Below are 16,527 nucleotides of genomic sequence, written 5' to 3'. Positions count from 1 at the left end.
ATATGGCGCTGTGACTGTGCTGTCATGGTATAGGGGAGGTGTATGTGGCAGGATCAGTATATGATGTGTATATGGAGCTGTGACTGTGCTGTCATGGTATAGGGGAGGTGTATGTGGCAGGATCAGTATATGATGTGTATATGGCGCTGTGACTGTGCTGTCATGGTATAGGGGAGGTGTATGTGGTAGGATCAGTATATGATGTGTATATGGCGCTGTGACTGTGCTGTCATGGTATAGGGGAGGTGTATGTGGCAGGATCAGTATATGATGTGTATATGGCGCTGTGACTGTGCTGTCATGGTATAGGGGAGGTGTATGTGGCAGGATCAGTATATGATGTGTATATGGCGCTGTGACTGTGCTGTCATGGTATGGGGGAGGTGTATGTGGCAGGATCAGTATATGATGTGTATATGGCGCTGTGACTGTGCTGTCATGGTATAGGGGAGGTGTATGTGGCAGGATCAGTATATGATGTGTATATGTGACTGTGCTGTCATGGTATAGGGGAGGTGTATGTGGCAGGATCAGTATATGATGTGTATATGGCGCTGTGACTGTGCTGTCATGGTATAGGGGAGGTGTATGTGGCAGGATCAGTATATGATGTGTATATGGCGCTGTGACTGTGCTGTCATGGTATGGGGGAGGTGTATGTGGCAGGATCAGTATATGATGTGTATATGGCGCTGTGACTGTGCTGTCATGGTATAGGGGAGGTGTATGTGGCAGGATCAGTATATGATGTGTATATGGTGCTGTCATGGTATAGGGGAGGTGTATGTGGCAGGATCAGTATATGATGTGTATATGTGACTGTGCTGTCATGGTATAGGGGAGGTGTATGTGGCAGGATCAGTATATGATGTGTATATGTGACTGTGCTGTCATGGTATAGGGGAGGTGTATGTGGCGGGATCAGTATATGATGTGTATATGGCGCTGTGACTGTGCTGTCATGGTATAGGGGAGGTGTATGTGGCGGGATCAGTATATGATGTGTATATGTGACTGTGCTGTCATGGTATAGGGGAGGTGTATGTGGCGGGATCAGTATATGATGTGTATATGGCGCTGTGACTGTGCGGTCATGGTATAGGGGAGGTGTATGTGGCAGGATCAGTATATGATGTGTATATGGCGCTGTGCTGTCATGGTATAGGGGAGGTGTATGTGGCAGGATCAGTATATGATGTGTATATGGCGCTGTGACTGTGCTGTCATGGTATAGGGGAGGTGTATGTGGCAGGATCAGTATATGATGTGTATATGGAGCTGTGACTGTGCTGTCATGGTATAGGGGAGGTGTATGTGGCAGGATCAGTATATGATGTGTATATGGCGCTGTGACTGTGCTGTCATGGTATAGGGGAGGTGTATGTGGTAGGATCAGTATATGATGTGTATATGGCGCTGTGACTGTGCTGTCATGGTATAGGGGAGGTGTATGTGGCAGGATCAGTATATGATGTGTATATGGCGCTGTGACTGTGCTGTCATGGTATAGGGGAGGTGTATGTGGCAGGATCAGTATATGATGTGTATATGGCGCTGTGACTGTGCTGTCATGGTATGGGGGAGGTGTATGTGGCAGGATCAGTATATGATGTGTATATGGCGCTGTGACTGTGCTGTCATGGTATAGGGGAGGTGTATGTGGCAGGATCAGTATATGATGTGTATATGTGACTGTGCTGTCATGGTATAGGGGAGGTGTATGTGGCAGGATCAGTATATGATGTGTATATGTGACTGTGCTGTCATGGTATAGGGAACATATACAGTCAGGGGGTACAGTATACACGGTCCTGTTACAGTCAGGGGCTACAGTATACACGGTCCTGTTACATTCAGAGGGTACAGTATACACGTCCTGTTACAGTCAGGGGGTACAGTATACATGGTCCTGTTACAGTCTGGGGGTACAGCATACACAGTCCTGTTACAGTCAGGGGGTACAGTATACATGGTCCTGTTACAGTCTGGGGGTACAGTATACACGGTCCTGTTACAGTCAGGGGTATACATGTCCTGTTACAATCAGGGGGTACAGTATACATGTCCTGTTACAGTCAGGGGGTACAGTATACACGGTCCTGTTACAGTCGGGGTACAGCATACACGGTCCTGTTACAGTCAGGGGGTACAGTATACATGGTCCTGTTACAGTCAGGGGGTACAGTATACACGTCCTGTTACAGTCAGGGGGTACAGTATACATGGTCCTGTTACAGTCAGGGGGTACAGTATACATGGTCCTGTTACAGTCAGGGGGTACAGTATACAGGGTCCTGTTACAGTCAGGGGGTACAGTATACAGGGTCCTGTTACAGTCAGGGGGTACAGTATACAGGGTCCTGTTACAGTCAGGGGGTACAGTATACAGGGTCCTGTTACAGTCAGGGGGTACAGTATACAGGGTCCTGTTACAGTCAGGGGGTACAGTATACAGGGTCCTGTTACAGTCAGGGGGTACAGTATACAGGGTCCTGTTACAGTCAGGGGGTACAGTATACAGGGTCCTGTTACAGTCAGGGGGTACAGTATACAGGGTCCTGTTACAGTCAGGGGGTACAGTATACATGGTCCTGTTACAGTCAGGGGGTACAGTATACATGGTCCTGTTACAGTCAGGGGGTACAGTATACATGGTCCTGTTACTGTCAGGGGGTACAGTATTATTGGTCCTGTTACAGATACATGGTCCTGTTACAGTCAGGGGGTACAGTATACATGACCCCTACATACAGTATAGCCTCCTGGCTGTCCCCGCATAGTGTACAGTCTATACTGGGGGGGGGGGGGGCGCCATTTGTCTTCTCTGCCTAGGGCACCAAAACTCCTTGTCCCGGCCCTGAATAACATAGATAATAAGTAGTCCTCTCCGTTATGTGCATGAGCCCAGTAGTCCTGGATATTCATGAGAAGCAGAAAACTCCGCCCACCAGCTGCTGATTGGCAGTTATCTATCCATGCTGTGTATAGTCAGCCAACTGTCAATCAGCAGCTGGAGGACGGGGGGAGGGATGTGGCAAAAATCTTATTCTTCTGCATATTAGGAGAACGGCTGAACAGAATGATGTGAGTAATACACTGATCTGCTCAGCATTTCTGTCACTAGTTTATGCTGCCCTCATTTAAAGGGAATTTGTCAGCACCTGGGCTGGTCCGAGGTGCCGACAGTGTAGTGAAGGTGTATGTCCCTTATTGTGTATGGTACCTTTCTTGTAGCCAGAGGTGCAGTAGATTTTTCTTATTCTTGCCCGTAACTTGTAGTGGTGAGGTGTTCGAGCCGCACTTAGACACGTCTCACCACCACTTCCTCCTCCCTGTTTTCTGCCCGGCCCTCCCTATTTGATTGCGGCCCGGCCTTCTGCTTCCTGACGACAATTGCGCACTCCTACATCCCGAATCGAGCATGCGCCGTAGCGCCAATGAGTGGTGCAACTGTGGGCACTGGCTTCAGGCCATTGGTGTGCCTCAGCACTACAGCGCATGCTCGATTTGGGACACAGGAGCGCGCAATATCTGACAGACCCAGGGCGCATTCGCATACTGGCAAGTTGGCACGCGGCCCTTGCCAGCAACATCATCAGGAAATAAGAGGCCGGGCCGCAATCAAACAGGGAGGGCCGGGCAGTAAACAGGGAGTAGGAAGTGGTGGTGAGGCATGCCTAAGTGCGGCACGAACACCTCACCACTACAAGTTACGGGCAAGAATAAGAAAAATCTACTGCACCGCTGGCTACAAGAAAGGTACCACACACAACAAGGGACATACACCTTCACTGCACTGTCAGCACCTCGGGACCAGCCCAGGTGCTGACAGATTCCCTTTAAGGCGGCATTACCTAGTGACAGATTCCCTTTAAGCTTTTTGTGTGTTTTGAAGTGAAGGAGCAATAACTATAACCTATCACAAGAGTTATGACATTACAGGTACCTATAGGTGGAGGTCAAGAGACAGTATTCTTTCCTCTGATAGAGAGCTCATTTGCATAGATTTTCCCATGAAGCATTGCAAGTATAATTCCATACAACAGCTGGATCTCCATGAGGAGAACTAGCACCTTCCAAGAGGCATCTCACCCAACCAACCAATGATGATTTACAGGGAAGCTACCTATAGGTGGCGCTGGAGAGACGTTTGATGGGGATGCCATAGGCTTCATAAGGCTGTAATATGCTGATATATAAAGTTATTAGTCATGATAGCCTCCTGTTTGCCCTCTTGCCTATGTACAGTGAGCTTGGATGTTTTATGTATATTTTTGTATGTATCAGGACATCGTCCTCCGAGACTAGAGATACATATGTCTGGCAGACAAGGTGTTAATGATTCCATTCCTGGAGATATCCCATGCAGAACTCATTATGTAGAGATAAGCTCCAGCAGATGTTTATTGCAGGCAGCTCAAGAGTATACGGCATATACACCGGAGACGCTTCACTGGACAGAGAAATTCTCATTTAGTAACAATGACGTAAAGGCTATGGTTCCAGGTTGTGCTTATTATGGACTGAAACCTTCCCCCCTCTTAACGTAGAGGGTGACCCTTATTATGGATGCAGCCCTGCCTATACATAGATCATGGGAGAGGTCTCTGTATAATCCTTTCATTTAGTTATACATAGTTATTGGGTCAGCCATATGTTTTCATGTACATCCAGGCCCTTTTGATGCATCACATATTTGCCTTGGCAGCAGCTGCCTGATACTGGTTCAGTCAACTATTTTTTCCCAGTGTTTTCCTATTAAGTAAGAATCCTTGCCATGGATTATTTCTTCCCTCCACGCAGTATCCGCCTCTTTTTGGCCATAGCAGAGAGACAAGAAAATAGAGCGGATGATGCTTTGGTAGTGTAGGACTCAGCTCATCATTCAGTTAAATAAACCCATGTAATACCAGGTTTGGCCTGTAGTGGCCACTGCAGGAAATCTCCTCAGACAATATCCAGTGCCACAGATTGCAGATCAGGTGATTTCCTTACATGTAAAGTACACGGTAGGTTCCACCCATGTGAGGTCACCTCAAAGTGGCGGGATGGTACACACTATTTGATCAAATGGTACGTCAATAAGCTCTTTTTTTTCTATAGCAGTTCCAAATATCTTTATAAGCCATATGTTTTGATAGACAGGTAGATAATGTGATATGAGATAGATGGATAGATAGATAGATAGATAGGAGATAGATGATAGATAGATGATAGATAGATGATAGATAGATGATAGATAGATGATAGATAGATGATAGATAGATGATAGATAGATGATAGATAGATAGATAGATAGATAGATAGATAGAAAATTAAGATAAAATCGAATAACATGGATGGATATGACAGTAGACATGAGTTATACCGACCATCAAGTCCTTCAAAAGTAACCTGAAAACCCATCTCTTCAAACAAGGCTACAACCTACAATAATTCTGCATCACACTTGAATGGCTGCACTTTACCTCCTGTTTCTCTCCCTATACCCCATAGATTGTGAGCCCTCGCGGGCAGGGTCCTCTTCCCCCATGTACCAGTCTGTCTTTTGCCTTCATGTAATGTTTTCTGATCTTGTATTGTTCCTGCCTGTTGCCTATCTACTGTATAGTGCTCTGGAACTAAGGGCGCTTTATAAATAAATAATAATAATAATTAGACTTGGAAGTGTGATGCACTATACTCACCTGATTCGTGTCGACCCCTGTCCGCCATCTTGGGACAATGATGTCATCTTTGGGCGGGCGGGCGGCCGAACCGCTCCATCCGTCCCTCATGCCGGCCCCCCTCTGCCGCGTCATCAGCTGCTCAGCCGCGATTGGCTGAGCATATCGCGGCTGAGCACAGTTATGATGCGGCAGAGGGGGGCCGGCACGAGGGGCGGATGGAGTGATTCGGCCGTCCGTCCAAAGATGACATCATTTTCCCAAGATGGCGGACAGGGGTCGACACGAATCAGGTGAGTATAGTGCATCACACTTCCAAGTCTGGCGTGGGTGGGGGGGAAACACGGGGAAGGGGGCCATTCACATACATAACATACGTTACAAAATTGTATAACTTTGTAATGTGTGTTATTTTGTGAATAATTGTTTAGCGCCGCACTGCCCCTTTAAGATAAAATCAAATAACATGGATGGATATGAGATACATATATGGCAGTAGACATGAGTTATACCGATAGATAGTACAGAGATAGATAATAGATAGTAAATATAAGATAGATAGATGGGAAATAGATAGATAGATAGATAGATAGATAGATAGATAGATAGATAATAGATGCAAGACTCCAGTATATATATATATATATATATATATATATATATATATATATATATAATGACATATATAGATGCGATCACTGTTATCGTTGTCGTTCTCTGGAGTTTTGCTCGATAATTCCCGAGCTCCATAATTTGATGATTTTTTTCCCACTATAATAGAATAGCAGAGCTGTGTTGGCATGTGAGCGGGCACCGTGCGGCACAGCTACACCCACCTATCAGCCTACTCGGGCACTCAGCCCATGTGAACATTCAGTCCTACACAGCGACGTGACTCAGTGCTGGAGACACACACAGCACACACATGAAGGCTGGTGGATGGGGGGCTGCAGGCACTGCTCGCTCTATAGGACATGGCTATGCTGCAGTACTGGGGAAGGATGAGCCGTGTGCAGCCATCACACAGCATGGGGACTGAGGAGTGACAGGGCTGGCAACATGATATAAGGAGAAGACAATCTGCAAAGGTAAGAGGAGGGGGCGCACCAGGCTCCAGCTAATCACAGCACCGCTATAGTCTACAGCAGCCTCACTCACACCAAATGAGCCATCTTCAGGGCTACATCTGGGCCAGTAGTAGCCTTGTGGTGCTGAGGAGGAGGATGAAGAAGAAGGAAATTATGTGGGTGAAAGGAGAAATAATAAATAGTAATAATAATGATGATTATTACTATGATGAGGAGGATGAAGATGATGATACTGAAAATTGTGATGATGATTATTATGATGGAGAGGATGATGATGATGGTAAAAATAGAAATAATACTAGTAATAATGATCATAGTGATAATGATGATTGCGATAGAGAGGATGATAATGGTGAAAGTAGAAATATTAATAGGAATAAGAATTATACTGTTGTTGATGATGATGATAACCATGATAGAAATAGTGATGATGATGATGATGATGAAAATAGTAATAATGATGATAACACCTACTTTAAAGGCCCCTTGCACAATAAAAGATGATGATGAACTAAGATAAGATGAATGATAATAAAGATAATATAATAATAATGGTGATTATAGATATGATGATGATGATGATGATGATGATGATGATGATGATGATAGCAGCGGTAATGAGAATACATGGACCTGATGATGTTGAAGAAGATGCTGATCATATGGACTTGTAGATACTTGATGATGATGATGACAGTGAGGAGGAGGATGATACAGATTTTTTTAATGCTGCTTCTAATGGAGATGATGAAGATGATGATGATCATATGAACTTTGTTAGATGATGAAGATGGTGATGATATGGACGTGTTTCATGATGAGGATGGGGATGATATGGACGTGTTTGATGATGAGGATGGTGATAATATGGACATGTTTGATGATGAGGATGGTGATGATATGGACTTGTTTGATGATGAGGATGGTGATGATATGGGCTTGTTTGATGAGGATGGTGATGATATGGGCTTGTTTGATGAGGATGGTGATGATATGGGCTTGTTTGATGAGGATGGTGATGATATGGAAGTGTTTGATGATGAGGATGGTGATGATATGGACTTGTTTGATGATGAGGGTGATAATGATATGGACTTGTTAGATGATGAAGATGGTGATTATATGGACTTGGATGAGAATGGGGATGATATGGACTTGTTAGATGATGAGGATGGTGATGATATGGACTTGTTAGATGATGAGGATGGTGATGATATGAACTTGTTAAATGATGAGGATGATGATGATATGGACTTGTTAGATGATGAGGATGGTGATGATATAGACTTGTTAGATGATGAGGATGGTGAGGATATGGACGTGTTTGATGATGAGGATGGTGATGATATGGACGTGTTTGATGATGAGGATGGTGATGATATGGACATGTCTGATGATGAGGATGGTGACGATCAGACTGGTGAAGGTTACAGTGATTATAATATTTATAATAGTGATTGTGGTGCTAATAATATTTATAAGTCTGATAATATGAACCAGTCAACGATTATATGGACTAGGAGTATGATGGACTCTATGATAATGTTATGGGCTCCTAACATGGGTCACACCATCAGGTGTCTGTGTTATGTCTAATACATTAGATACATCATGTTGAATACTGGAGAATTCCATTTTTTAGAGGTAAAAGAACATGAAGACTGTCAATAATGTTGTGGTCTTGTAGACTGCTAAGGATAGTGATGATGACTATGATGAGGATATGGACTTGAAGAAACTTTATAAGGAAATAGATGTCGGTACTGAGTGATGATGATGATGATGATGATATGGGCAGTGATGTGAAACTGACTCGAAGAAATGTATTATTAATACTGATTATAATAATGGGGAATCTAATGATGTTGGTGATGATGAAGATAGTGAATAATAAATGCTTAATAATAATAAAGACAGCAATGATGATTACAGTGGTGGTGGTGGTGATAATGGTAATGGTGGTGATGATGATGTTGGTAATAATGGGGGTAGTGATGATGATGGTATGGGTGGTGGCGATGATGGTGGTGATGATGTTGGTAATAATGGGGGTAGTGGTGATGATGGTATGGGTGGTGGCGATGATAGTGATGATGGGGGCAATGGTGGTGGTGATGATGTTGGTAATAATGGGGGTAGTGGTGGTGATGATGGTGGTGATGATGATGGTATGGGTGGTGGCGATGATGGTTATAATGATGGTGATGATGGGGGCAATGATGGTGGTGGTGATGGTGATGATCTTGGTGGTAATGATGATGGAGGTGGTGATGATTATGGTGTTAATGGGGGTGGGGGTGATGATGATGATTGTGGTGGTAATGATAATGGTGGTGGTAGTGATGATGGTGGGGGCAATGATGATGGTGTTGCTGCTGATGATAACATGGTCTTAAAAGAACTTGATGATGATGACAGAAAATTATGACCTTTGTATTGTTGTTAGTGATGATGAAGACGATAATGGTAATAATAGAGAGAACATTAATACATCAGTAATCTAACCTTTGGCTGCAGTCCATATATATAACATAGTAAACCCAGCAGATGCTATATACTCTGTAAGTGTTATATCTAGCAGATATATGCCCTATCCTGTTACCTTCCCACTGCTCGGGCTCATTACAAACACAGGAGAGGATAGGAGAGGACAGGCTTGTGGGTGTCTGGTGGCTGATGTAGTAATGTTGATGTTTTGTGCATACAGATGGGGGTTGTGGTGGGTTGTAAGTAGTGGATCTATTGGGTGCACTGTTAGTTACTGATACAAAGGCCATGATCCATGTGTCCGGGGCTAGGCCAGAAAAATCTCTTTACAGATGGACTGCCACATTAGGGCTCGGACTGTCCCATATTATCTACCTTCTCAGTGGAGTAACCCATCTGTCCTGTAGCCATGTACCACCCTGAAGGAGCCCAAGCTGGTAATGTGGTGGTCAGGGCATGTTGGGCTTGTGGTTTTCCAATTATAGAGCATAATAAATGTGCATCATAGTCATGCCTGGTGGTTGGTTTGGTAGTGTACTATGACTAAAGTATTCTGGGTATGTTATTATGGGCATGTCCAATGGTTGGTTCATGTTTGGGGTTTATGTATAATATATATTTGAATCGTATCATGGTCATATTCTTTGATAGGATATGTTAGGGGATGTAGTTTTGTATGTATAAATTATATTTGAATTGTACTATACTCCATTGGAGGAGAAGCTAGAATGAGAGGGGAGTAAGGAGCAGGGCCTGTGCATTACTGTGTGCTTCTCCCCCCACTCTCATATTTACATGGAGGTATTTCAGTGTGGAAAATCTGCAACAAGTCCATGCACTTTCTGCAACAGAAATTGAGGTGATGGGAATTTTATGCCGTGTGTTGAAGGCAATTGGTTAAAAATAAAGAATTTGTGACAGAATAAAAAAAAAAAATTGTTGTCTTTTTATGCAGCAGATATACCGTACACTGGAAAACAAATGCCACTAAATGTTATGGGGATTAGTGGGGGTGAAACAGCATCAGATGTGATTCTAGTGGGGGGTATAGCAATAGTGAATGAAATTATACTTGGGGGGTGTAATGTGATTGTACTGGGGGGAGCAATACTGGATGTGATTATACAGGGGGAGTAGTACTGGATGTCATTATACTGGGGGAGCAGTACTGGATGTCATTGTACTGGGGGGGAGCAGTACTGGATGTCATTATACTGGGGGAGCAGTACAGGATGTCATTATACTGGGGGAGCAGTACTGGATGTCATTATGCTGGGGGAGCAGTACTGGATGTCATTATACTGGGGGAGCAGTACAGGATGTCATTATACTGGGGGAGCAGTACTGGATGTCATTATACTGGGGGGGAACAGTACTGGATGTCATTATACTGGGGGAGCAGTACTGGATGTCATTATACTGGGGAAGCAGTGCTGGATACCATTATACTGGGGGAGCAGTACTGGATGTCATTATACTGGGAGAGCAGTACTGGATGTCATTATACTGGGGAAGCAGTACTGATAATGATTATACTGGGGGAGCAGTGCTGGATACCATTATACTGGGGAAGCAGTGCTGGATACCATTATACTGGGGGAGCAGTGATGGATGTCATTATACTGGGAGAGCAGTATTGGATGTCATTATACTGGGGAAGCAGTACTGATAATGATTATACTGGGGGAGAAGTACTGGATCTCATTATACTGGGGAAACAGTGCTAGATGCCATTATACTGGGGGAGCAGTGCTGGATACCATTATACTGGGGAAGCAGTGCTGGATACCATTATACTGGGGAAGCAGTGCTGGATACCATTATACTGGGGGAGCAGTGATGGATGTCATTATACTGGGAGAGCAGTACTGGATGTCATTATACTGGGGAAGCAGTACTGATAATTATACTGGGGGAGAAGTACTGGATCTCATTATACTGGGGAAGCAGTGCTAGATGCCATTATACTTGGGGAGCAGTGCTGGATACCATTATACTGGGGGAGCAGTACTGGATGTCATTATACTGGGGAAGCAGTACTGATAATGATTATACTGGGGGAGAAGTACTGGATCTCATTATACTGGGGAAGCAGTGCTAGATGCCATTATACTTGGGGAGCAGTGCTGGATACCATTATACTGGGGGAGCAGTACTGGATGTCATTATACTGGGGGAGCAGTACTGGATGTCATTATACTGGGGAAGCAGTGCTGGATACCATTATACTGGGGGAGTAGTACTGGATGTCATTATACTGGAAGAGCAGCACTGGATATCATTATACTGGGGGAGCAGTACTGATTGTGAATATACTGGGGAAGCAGTACAGGATGTCATTATACTGGGGGAGCAGTGCTGATTGTGAATATATTGGGGGAGCAGTACTGGATGTCTTTATACTGGGGGAGCAGTGCTGGATGCCATTATACTGGGAGAGCAGTGCTGGATGCCATTATACTGGGGAAGCAGTGCTGGATGCCATTATACTGGGGGAGCAGTGCTGGATGCCATTATACTGGGGGAGCAGTGCTGGATACCATTATACTGGGGGAGCAGTGCTGGATGCCATTATACTGGGGGAGCAGTGATGGATGTCATTATACTGGGAGATCAGTACTGGATGTCATTATACTGGGGGAGCAGTGCTGGATGTCATTATACTGGGGGAGCAGTGCTGGATACCATTATACTGGGGGAGCAGTGCTGGATGCCATTATACTGGGGGAGCAGTGATGGATGTCATTATACTGGGAGAGCAGTACTGGATGTCATTATACTGGGGAAGCAGTACTGATAATGATTATACTGGGGGAGAAGTACTGGATCTCATTATACTGGGGAAACAGTGCTAGATGCCATTATACTGGGGGAGCAGTGCTGGATACCATTATACTGGGGAAGCAGTGCTGGATACCATTATACTGGGGAAGCAGTGCTGGATACCATTATACTGGGGGAGCAGTGATGGATGTCATTATACTGGGAGAGCAGTACTGGATGTCATTATACTGGGGAAGCAGTACTGATAATTATACTGGGGGAGAAGTACTGGATCTCATTATACTGGGGAAGCAGTGCTGGATGCCATTATACTTGGGGAGCAGTGCTGGATACCATTATACTGGGGGAGCAGTACTGGATGTCATTATACTGGGGAAGCAGTACTGATAATGATTATACTGGGGGAGAAGTACTGGATCTCATTATACTGGGGAAGCAGTGCTAGATGCCATTATACTTGGGGAGCAGTGCTGGATACCATTATACTGGGGGAGCAGTACTGGATGTCATTATACTGGGGGAGCAGTACTGGATGTCATTATACTGGGGAAGCAGTACTAATAATGATTATACTGGGGGAGCAGTACTGGATCTCATTATACTGGGGAAGCAGTGCTGGATACCATTATACTGGGGGAGTAGTACTGGATGTCATTATACTGGAAGAGCAGCACTGGATATCATTATACTGGGGGAGCAGTACTGATTGTGAATATACTGGGGAAGCAGTACAGGATGTCATTATACTGGGGGAGCAGTGCTGATTGTGAATATATTGGGGGAGCAGTACTGGATGTCTTTATACTGGGGGAGCAGTGCTGGATGCCATTATACTGGGAGAGCAGTGCTGGATGCCATTATACTGGGAGAGCAGTGCTGGATGCCATTATACTGGGGGAGCAGTGCTGGATGCCATTATACTGGGGGAGCAGTGCTGGATGCCATTATACTGGGGGAGCAGTGCTGGATGCCATTATACTGGGGAGCAGTACTGGATGTCCTTATACTGGGGGAGCAGTGCTGGATGCCATTATACTGGGGGAGCAGTGCTGGATGCCATTATACTGGGGGAGCCGTGCAGGATGTCATTATACTGGGGGAGCAGTACTGGATGCCATTATACTGGGGGAGCAGTACTGGATGCCATTATACTGGGGGAGCAGTGCTGGATGCCATTATACTGGGGGAGCAGTGCTGGATGTCATTATACTGGGGGAGCAGTGCTGGATGCCATTATACTGGGGAGCAGTACTGGATGTCATTATACTGGGGGAGCAGTGCTGGATGCCATTATACTGGGGGAGCAGTGCTGGATGTCATTATACTGGGAGAGCAGTGCTGGATGCCATTATACTGGGAGAGCAGTGCTGGATGCCATTATACTGGGGGAGCCGTGCTGGATGCCATTATACTGGGAGAGCAGTGCTGGATGTCATTATACTGGGGGAGCAGTGCTGGATGCCATTATACTGGGGAGCAGTACTGGATGTCATTATACTGGGGGAGCAGTGCTGGATGCCATTATACTGGGGGAGCAGTGCTGGATGTCATTATACTGGGGGAGCAGTACTGGATGCCATTATACTGGAGGAGCAGTGCTGGATGCCATTATACTGGGGGAGCAGTGCTGGATGTCATTATACTGGGGGAGCAGTGCTGGATGTCATTATACTGGGGGAGCAGTGCTGGATGTCATTATACTGGGGGAGCAGTGCTGGATGTCATTATACTGGGGGAGCAGTGCTGGATGTCATTATACTGGGGGAGCAGTGCTGGATACCATTATACTGGGGGAGCAGTACTGGATGCCATTATACTGGGGGAGCAGTACTGGATGCCATTATACTGGGGGAGCAGTACTGGATGCCATTATACTGGGGGAGCAGTGCTGGATGCCATTATACTGGGGGAGCAGTGCTGGATGCCATTATACTGGGGGGGAACAGTACTGGATGCCATTATACTGGGGGAGCAGTGCTGGATGCCATTATACTGGGGGGGAACAGTACTGGATGCCATTATACTGGGGGAGCAGTGCTGGATGCCATTATACTGGGGGAGCAGTGCTGGATGTCATTATACTGGGGGAGCAGTGCTGGATGCCATTATACTGGGGGAGCAGTGCTGGATGTCATTATACTGGGGGAGCAGTGCTGGATGCCATTATACTGGGGGAGCAGTGCTGGATGCCATTATACTGGGGGAGCAGTGCTGGATGTCATTATACTGGGGGAGCAGTGCTGGATGTCATTATACTAGGGGGGCAGTACTGATGATATTATACTGGGGGAGCCGTGCAGGATGTCATTATACTGGGGGAGCCGTGCAGGATGTCATTATACTGGGGGGGCAGTACTGATGATATTATACTGGGGGGGCAGTACTGATGATATTATACTGGGGGGGCTGTGCGAGGTGAAACTGGATGTTTTTATACTGGGGAACATGTGAAGCAGCACTGGATATGATCCTCTATAGGCACACAGTGATATACATCTATCTGTTGGCACACAGCCATATACTGACATCCCTTTGGCCTCCATCTGGCAATAGAGGTCTATGAAAACGTTTTTCGTATATATGGCCAATTTTCCCAACATACAATCTATATGTATTTGTAAAGTGTGATGTGAACAGGGCCTGAAATCACTGATATCCTCCCTGTAGAAATGAGTTACTAATCCCACAATCTCACAAAGAATGAAGACTGATTCCCTGGTGATCGCCCAGCTGTATACTATAACTATGACATAGCAGACCATCCCCAGCATTCCTGGGAAGTGATAAGCCAGAAGGAGGACGCAGAGATAACTGGGCGGAAGGTTTAGACTTTGTTTATAAATTCCTGTAAACTTCACTTTGATCTGGGAGAAACCTTGGAATAGTAGGGGGTGTCCTAGTGATCAATCTCTGAGATCTCAGCTACTTGTCTAAGCTGGCAGTAAATGTTAGGGAGATGATGCATTTTCTGCATAACACTAAGGGCCCTTACTGTTATATTGTTCAAATTTAGGTGATAATAACCATTCCATGTGTATGCAGGCAAAGAACCAACAATGAAAATTTGTTCGCATTTGAGCTGACCATAAAATCATTGTTAATCGTTTTTCGCATGTACATGTCGTTCGTTATTACAATGGTTTAGCATAGCAATGATGATAGTTGCGATTGTAACTAGAAGAGTTAAAATTATAAGGTGGGTCCTGTGTATATAACATGTCCCCTGCTGGTGTGATGACGTGTGGAGGACACACTGCCCCCTGCTGGTGTGATGATGTGGAGGACACACTGCATCTTGCTGGTGTGATGATGTAAGGAGGGCACTCTGCATCCTGCTGGTGTGATGATGTAAGGAGGGCACTCTGCATCCTGCTGGTGTGATGATGTAAGGAGGGCACTCTGCATCCTGCTGGTGTGATGATGTAAGGAGGGCACTCTGCATCCTGCTGGTGTGATGATGTAAGGAGGGCACTCTGCATCCTGCTGGTGTGATGATGTAAGGAGGGCACTCTGCATCCTGCTGGTGTGATGATGTAAGGAGGGCACTCTGCATCCTGCTGGTGTGATGATGTAAGGAGGGCACTCTGCATCCTGCTGGTGTGATGATGTAAGGAGGGCACTCTGCATCCTGCTGGTGTGATGATGTAAGGAGGGCACTCTGCATCCTGCTGGTGTGATATCTACAGGACATCCTGCGGCCACATGTGTAGTCTCTCATGGCTTCCAGATTTAGGATAGTGCTCCCCACACACACAAGGGTTTCCGGGAATGTCTCCTCCATACTGTAACACTTCCATGGCTTCCCCATTACCACATTTTTCACAATGAACTGGTGGCTAGTGGATGAGTGAGCACACATAGCATAGACACCTGCTCGCTGCCTCGTACCCTTACTACACTTCACTACCCCTATTCATAGGACTATAAGAATAATAGTATAACCCAAAATAGGGATTTTTCTGTGCTCATTGTGCTTTCATGTCAAAACAGCAAGTGCAGCTGATTTTCCTGTATAATATCTTACCAGCCGCAGGAGGAGCCAGTCTATCAATGACAGCTCTATACAAGGTGCACCTGCATGGTAGCTGGAGCAATGAATGCCACGTCTGCACTGGGATTATTACAGTGCTGGGCTCTTGTAATAGCACAGCTGTGTGTACAGGCCTCATTCACAGTATAATCCTGGAAAAAAGATCCGACACCCCCTTTAGGTATAATATAGTATAGTATTGGATTGTTTGGCCCTACAGTATGCGTACACACATTACTACAACCTGGAACTCCTCAGCTGTTGGGAAACTAGAACACATGGCCTGCTGGGAGTTGTAGTTTGGCAACAGCTGAAGAGTCTTATAGTACATAGTACAATACAGTTTCTTTTGATAGGATCCACTCCTGTGAGTCCAATAGGGATGATTTATGGAGTAGTTTATTAGCACCTCTAAAAGGGAATCTGTCACAGTAAATATGCAGTCCAGATTGATATGTACTGTAGTTATATA

At 45.3% G+C, this 16,527-nt stretch overlaps 1 protein-coding gene across 2 annotated transcripts in view; it reads left to right on the top strand.

Moving 5' to 3' along the window:
• The window catches only part of LZTS3 (leucine zipper tumor suppressor family member 3), a 64,967-nt gene that overhangs the window by 4,564 nt on the left and 43,876 nt on the right, over nucleotides 1-16,527 (top strand). Inside the window, exon 1 of one of the 2 annotated variants that reach the window (XM_069976342.1) lies at nucleotides 6,650-6,754. The exons of the other annotated variant lie outside the window; for it this stretch is intronic. The gene's annotated coding sequence lies outside the window, so the exon portion shown is untranslated. Of the gene's footprint in view, nucleotides 1-6,649; nucleotides 6,755-16,527 lie in introns of those variants that run through there. 2 annotated transcript variants of the gene reach the window in all.

Source organism: Dendropsophus ebraccatus, chromosome 7 (assembly GCF_027789765.1).
Source record: "Dendropsophus ebraccatus isolate aDenEbr1 chromosome 7, aDenEbr1.pat, whole genome shotgun sequence".
Lineage (NCBI taxonomy): Eukaryota > Metazoa > Chordata > Amphibia > Anura > Hylidae > Dendropsophus > Dendropsophus ebraccatus.
The sequence above is the reverse complement of the archived record's forward strand: the minus strand, read 5'-3'. Positions and strand labels throughout refer to the sequence as shown.